We start from the raw sequence: 7,703 nt of genomic DNA on the forward strand, positions 1-7,703 counted from the left end.
GGGCCCCTCTGCGGACCTGTGTTAGGCACATCGTGGGAGTGAGAAATCAATTTTGTTGCGCTAGGCCACAGGGGAACACCGTGGAGAGGGAGGCGAAGACAGATTGTAGGTTCTCGCCGTTGGGTCTTGGCCCAGGCCTGTGGGTTGACAAGGAAATTTTGCTGTCTCAGGAAAGTTATGGTCAGAGATCTCTTTGTGAACTTGAGACCACCAGACCATATTCAGCAAGGCGCCAGACAAAGGCCATCAGCTAGAGGTGGATGAAGGTGCAGGTTCCAGCCTGGCCAAGTTGATTGGGCCTTCCCTGCTGCTGTGGAGCTAGTGAGAAAGGGATTGTGTCCTTTACAGACTAAATCTTTCTCCCCACCCTCACTTGCCACCTTTCCTTATACTAGTTTTACTGCCTCAGGTAGAAGGTTTCAGGGTCTATGTCAGTTTCTGGAAGTGCCGGTGATCCAGATGGGTCAACTTCCAAGTGTGACTTGAAAACTAGTGTCAAGAGCCGGCAGGGGGAGGCCAGAGAATTCCGTTCTTGCTGAGGATGCCAGGTGTGTGTGACTCTGGGCCGGTCACTTAGCCTGGCTAAAGCTTGGCTTCCTCATAAATAAAGATTAGGAAAGCATCCCTTCTGCCTCATGGGAATGTTACGGCAATCAGGAGATAATGTGCCTGGAAGTGCTTTGTAAATTGAAAATCACTAATCAGATATTGGAGACTTTCGCTCTTGTTCTTCCATTAATATTCTCAGCTTCTGTTTGCTTTGCCTGCCTTTCCTTCTTTCATAGACCCGAGCTGATTTTTAGATACAAAGTAAAGAGAGCATCGGTGAGCTGTTTCAGTTAACAGTGCTTTCACGCACATAGTCCCACCCCATCTGCCCCGTTACCGATCTCCCAGGAGAAATTTCCCTCCTCGCTTGGATAACCCAAATGTCACAAGACACACATATTTCTTAAAACATTTTCAGCTGCTTACATTTTAAAAATTTATATTACATCCCCCTAAGTCAGTACATCATGTTCAATAAAATGTCATGAAGGAGAAGTCTGGAGTTAACATTCAGAATGTAATTGGTAGATCACCAGAATTCCGTGTGTAGATACTTGGAGTAGCCTTGTTGTCATCAAGAGGCCAAGCCACCAGCTTCATAAAACTGCAACTCGTCAGCAGCCTTATTAATTGTTTGGTGATGGGGGGTGATGTTTTAAGCATTTCCATTCTAACGTGAGAGTTTGTTACTTATAATACGGGTGTTTTAGTTCTGCTTTAGGAAAACGAATGGGCATTTTGGTTTCGGGTATACTGCTAAGTTTTCCATTTAAAAACAATAAGGAAGAGGCTCTGATAGTATTTTCTTGTAGAAAAGTAATAGATTACTGATTGTAAGCATGAGAAATATGCACTGTTATTTGATTTTGAGCCTCCCCATTTGTAAAGTGGAAAAGTATAAAGCTCACAGGAGTTCAGAATTTTCCCCAGAGTCTCACAGCTTCTGGTGAGCAATAAATCCTAGCCCACTGTGACTTGTCTGTGCTAACAACTTGGTCTGCTGTTCCTCCAGGCCTTCCTGAGCTGGGCCTATGTTCTCCTCTCAAGTGATATGGACATGACATCCTGAGTCATGGTCAGCTCCAGCTGCTGTAACAAAGGACGAGCGACTGGCTGGCTCAAACAACAAACATTTATTTTGCACAGTTCGAGAGGCTGGAAATCCAAGGTGAAGGTGCCAACGTGATCAGTTTCTTGCTGAGGGCTCTCTTCTTGGTTTGCAGATATGTCTTCAAATGAGGAGACATTTCTCTTTCTCTTCTTTCTTTTTTTTTTTAAAGATTTTATTTATTTATTCGACAGAGAGACTCGAGCAAGAGAGGGAACACAAGCAGGGGGAGGAGTGTGAGAGGGAGAAGCAGGCTTCCCGCCAAGCAGGGAACCTGATTCGGGGCTCAATCCCAGGACCCTGAGATCATGACCTGAGCCGAAGGCAGATGCCCAACGACTGAGCCACCCAGGTGTCCCTCTTTCTCTTCTTTCTTACAAGGACACTGGTCCCATCATGGGGACTCCATATTTGCGACCTCATTTAAACCCAGTACCTCCCTAAGGCCCTACCTCCTAATACTATCCTACTGAAAGTTAGGGTTTTAACACATGAATTCTGGCAGGGGTGGAGGGATAGTAGGGGGGAGACACAAACATACCACAGGTTTTTTTATTTGCACAGATATCAGCTAAATTCTCTTGAGTAGCATTTTCTCTGGCTTTTATCCTGTGTTTAAGCCTGAATTCTCAGATTGATTAGTCATTGGGAGGCAGCAGAAATTACTTGAAAAGCACATTAGCTAGAAGAGTGAAATATCATATCTTAGAGAATATTTGTGGGGAAAAGAAACCCAATCAACTAATTTAAACAAAGAAATGAAAAAAAAAAAAAAAAAAAGAAGGAGCGTTGTTGGAAAGATAAAGGGAGAGCTACAGAACGCATGGTCTGGAAGTGTAGCCAGGGCTCTCAAATGATACAGAGCAGGACCAGTGGGCCAGGCAGGGGCTGCCATCTCTGTTCCTTTGGGGCCACCTTGGCTCTCACCTCTGCATGCCTCTGGGCAAATGCTCCTTTCATCCCTCTCTTTGCTACCTGCTTTCTCCGCTCCATTTGAACTCAGGCTAAGTCTGGCCCCCAGCCTTAGCTTTAAAAGTCCCCAACAGACAGTAATAATGGCCTTTGTGCACCAATTCCAAATTCTCAGGATGCAGGAGCTCACTGATGTTACTTGGGTCAGATGGTCACCCAGATTTGATCAGCTACACCGAAGAAGGGATTATGGATAACCAAGGACTACAGGGGTCCATCCCTGCCGGGAGGTAGGGATAGACACACAGGACATAGAGATTTGACTGAACAGATGACCCCCCAAACCAAAGAAATTACAAACACATTTCAGATTACCCTCTTGGCTCTAGGGGAAAAGGGGGACTAGAGAAAGGAAAGAAAGAAAGGGAAGAATAAGACAGACATGGCCTTTAATCATATGTCTGTGTATGGACAGATGTGTGTATATATGCCCACATGCATATATCTCTCTAGGGATTGTGTTCTTTACAGACTAAATCCTTCTCCCCACCCTCACTTGCCACCTTTCCTTATACTAGTTTTACTGCCTCAGGTAGAAGGTTTCAGGGTATATGTCAGTTTCTGGAAGTGCCGGTGATCCAGATGAAGAGAGTGCACAGTCAAGCTAACACAGAGCACGGGGTGAGGTCTAAAGTACAGCATCTTATCCTGTCCTCTGCACTGCTTCCTCAGTCCCCAGCACCAGACCTGGACCTGGCAGAGAGTGGACATTCAATAGTCTTTAATGAGTGAATGAACAAAGCCTAAACAGTTCATCCCAACGAGGATGACCAGAGCTAAAATCAGAACACTGGGCCAGAGGGACCAAGAAGTGACCAGAGAAGGTCCCAGGAGCGGCCCTAGCAGTCACCCACAGCTGCCTCTTTTCTTCCTCTGTGCCATATTTGAGGAGAAATTCGGGGAGGAGTGAAGACAGATTGCAGTGAGGGAGACAGGGGCAGGGCAGAAATGATGATATCCTCCATCCTATATTAAAGTTGCTTTTATACTTGTTCACCTCCTGTTTTATGTGTAAGCTTCTGAAGGGCCGCAATGGTGTCTGACTTATTTATCTATCCCCCAGCCCCAGATAACTATCTATTCTTATGTACAGGTGGTATTCAACAAATACTGGTTGAATGAATGGATACATTAAAAATTTGGGAAACCAGGAAAAAATAGTTCCCCTATTGATTTAATATAGAAGTTTTGGTGCATAAAGTGGACTTCAATACACGCTTTTGTCCTCAAGAACTCAAATACTTGTCAACAGTGTAAAAGTGTTGGGGGATAACTGTTTAATTTTTATCCTCTTTTCAGAAAAATTATTTCTATAGATGACAGTTTTTCTTGAAGTTAGATTTATAACTGATTTTCAACAGTTCATGTTGAAAGAGAGAATCCTCTCAGCTTGTGGTATTTACTGTATATTTTGTGTACTGTACATTCAACCAAACAACACAAAGACTATCTAAATGATATCATTTCTGTCCGAGTTTTGGTAGTAGCCATTACACAAAATAAGTTGCATCTAATATTAGCTGGAGCAATTAATTTTTTATATTGAATTTGTGTCCTGTAAACTTGCTAGACTCAGTAGTTCTAGTAGTTTTTTCATAGCTTCTGTAGTATTTTCTATAATGATCATGTCATCTGTGAATCAAGACCGTTTTATTTAACTGTCTGCCAGAAAAAGGCAAACACTCTTTAAAGGAATGCAAGCAATCCAGTGCTCAACGACATAACCTTCCCAATGTTCAGCAGACAATGAGAAGTTATTAGCTATCCAGGGGCGCCTGGGTGGCTCAGTCGGTTAAGCGTCTGCCTTCGACTCAGGTCCTGATCCTGGAGTCCTGGGATCGAGTCCCATGTCAGGCTCTCTGCTTAGCAGGGAGCCTGCTTCTCCCTCTGCCCCTCACCCTGCTGGTGCTCTCTCTCTCAAATAATAAATAAAATCTTAAAAAAAAAAAGTTATTAGCTATCCAAAGAAGCGAGGAAATGTACCACATAACCAGTAGAAGGATCAGTCAATAGAAACAGACCCAGAGATAATAAAGGTGATTCAGTAAGCAGATGAGGACTTAGCTATCATATATTCTCAAGGATTTTAAAGAAAACCTGAATATCATGAGGAGAAACAAGGAAGTTCTGGGGAAAAAAAGAACCAAATGGAACTTCTAGAGATGAAAAATACGGTATCTCAAATGTCAAAAAAAATTACTGGATGAGATTAATACAGGTATTCTGTCGGCCTCTGTCCCTCCCAGACCTTAGCAAGGCCACTTTCTTTCCCTTCCCTCTACCTCCTCTGAGCCAAAACAGGCTCAGGCATGACTCCCTCCCTCCTGGAATTCAGGAGGTAAGGGTCGGTCCCACCACAGGCAGTGTTGTGTGGTTATTTCTCATTCTGGAACATTGGGGCTACTCCTCACTCTATATTTGGGAGGGGGTGGTGGCTTAGGTGGTTATTTCTATAACTGATTTGATCCTTTTTCTTGATATAGTTTATGTACAGCAGTGTCCAATGTGATCGAGCAGCTACTTCCCGGTCCTCAGCCATTTCTGCCCTACAATAGAGGTGGTAGATTTAAAGACAGGTGCCTCAGGAGGATTCCTGGTCTCTGGCTGGGGGTTGCTCAGACCCTCTTTCCCCACAGATTTTTATGTAAAATGTCACCATTAGGCCTCTGCTCTTAGAACTAGGGCATTCAGAGTCTTGATTATAGACACAATGGTTGAAAATGACCTTGAAACATCCTGCTGTCATAGGCATATACAGAGGGGATGAAAATTAGACCATAAAATCTATTTCTCAATTTTCAAAAAAGTTCTTCCAGCATCTCCGTAAAGAGCTTGTGTGACTAATAGGCTATAAATAAATATAACTTTGATGCATTATGCAGCATGTAGTCTGACTGGAACTGAGACAAATGAGGCAAATAGATGCTCTATTCAGAATCATCAGAATCTCTAACGATAAAGTGCAGCTAACGCACATGTGATTTGTTTCAAGCCTGAAGAAAGTGAAGAAAGTACTTTTAGATAACCTTATGTGCTGATGTTAAAGTTCATGCATTTTTATTTCTCCCTTCTGTAGATATAAGGAAAATTGCCAATTCATAAAAATACCTAAGAAAATTGGTGAACATTCCCAAAACAGATTATTGGGAGGGGTTCCCCTTGAGTTACCCGTATTTGTCCCATTCTTTTTTCATTATTGTTTTAATAGGTAATACATCCACGTGGTAATAAATCATATATAGATGTGTACATGTGTTTCCACATGTGCACGCACATGTGTGCACAGGGAAATGTCTCTCTCCAGCGCCCGTTTCCCATCTGCTGAGATCAGTACCACAAATGGCGTCAGTATTATTAACTGCTTATTTATCTATCCGGCATATCTTTCTTCAGCTTCAAGCTGATACTAATATATATTCTTATTTTTACCCAAAAGCACACACACTAAGCACTGGTGTGTACCACCAGCACGTCAAAAGCAGGACGGTAATATCCATGTCAGCAATTGTCTAGAACTTATGCCCATATAAGAGTTTGGAGGAAGGACTATTGACCTATGCTGTTGAGAATTATTGGCACATGGTTATTAAAAAAGAAAAGCAGACCAATTTCTAGTCCCTTTTAAAAACTGCTTTTAAATTTTTGCAGACAATGAAGCTCTGATTACCTGCATCAGGGACATAATGCTCCCACCAGTCTGGTCTTCGTGTGACACTTTTCTCAATATTTTATAGATCTTTCCATATTAGTAAAGAGAGAACTTCTCTGTTTTTACAGCTGCAAAATATTCCATTGTGCGGAGGAGCAACAGCTTCTTTACCTAGTTCATTGTCCACAGTGGATGGTCTTTTAGGGTTGCTTCCAATCTTTTGCTTTTCAGACTATGCCGCAGTGAACGACTCATACGTATGTAATTTTGCATATATGCAATTATCTGTGGGATAAATTTCCCGGTATGGGATGCTGGGGCAAAGGGTGTAGGCATTTGTAATTTTGATAGAAATGGGCAACTTTCTTTCCATAGGAGAGAGCAAATTTACACGCTCACCAGCAATATGTGAGGCTGCTTGTCTCTCCAAGCTCTGCCGAGAGAGCGTTATCAAAATAGTTCTGAATTTGCTAACCTGATAGGTGCAAAAAACATGTCTCTCGCGTGTTTTTTTTTCCTTTTTTTTTTTTTTAAGATTTTATTTATTTATTTGAGAGAGAGAATGAGAGAGAGAGAGCGAGCATGAGAGGGGGAGGGTCAGAGGGAGAAGCAGACTCCCTGCTGAGCAGGGAGCCCGATGCGGGACTCGATCCTGGGACTCCAGGATCATGACCTGAGCCGAAGGCAGTCGCTTAACCGACTGAGCCACCCAGGCGCCCTCTCTCGGTGTGTTTTTAATGTAGATTTTTATTGTGAGTGAGGTTGGGCATCATTTCATTTTTTATTTTTATTTTTTAAAGATTTTATTTATTTATTTGAGAGAGAGAGCACAAGCAGAGGGAGCAGCAGAGGGAGAGGGAGAAGCAGGCTCCCTGCTGAGCAGGAAGCCCAACGACTCAGGGCTCCATCCCAGGCCCCTGAGATCATGACCTGAGCCGAAGGCAGACGCTTAATCGGCTGAGCCACCCAGGCGCCCCTCGTTTCATTTTTTTAAAGTGACATTTTATTCTCTTTCTCTTTCTGTGAACTCTCTGTCCATTTGCTTTGCTCATTTTTCTATCGGCTGATTCTTCTTTTCTAGGACTTCTTTCCACATTAGGGAGATTGGCCCCTTGTGCCACATATTGCAACTGTTCATCCAGTTTATCATTTGCATTTTCATCTTGCTTGTGGTGCTCTTGATCATGCAGAAGTTTGTGTAATCGTGTGTGTTTTCAGTGTGTACACATAGTTGAATTCATCAATATTTTCATTATGACTTCTAAAGTTCGAATCTTGCCTTTCTTTTATGAACTCAGGGTCCTCAGGGTAACCAAGTAGTTACTGAGGGGAGATTTTTATTTGTGGAAGTATTTCATCTAATAAATAGAAAAGGAATGATAGAATCTGAATATCACCTTCTGGAAGCCCCAGTGGTATAGTGAA

The sequence above is a fragment of the Halichoerus grypus genome, chromosome 8 (genome assembly GCF_964656455.1).
Source record: "Halichoerus grypus chromosome 8, mHalGry1.hap1.1, whole genome shotgun sequence".
Classification (NCBI taxonomy): domain Eukaryota; kingdom Metazoa; phylum Chordata; class Mammalia; order Carnivora; family Phocidae; genus Halichoerus; species Halichoerus grypus.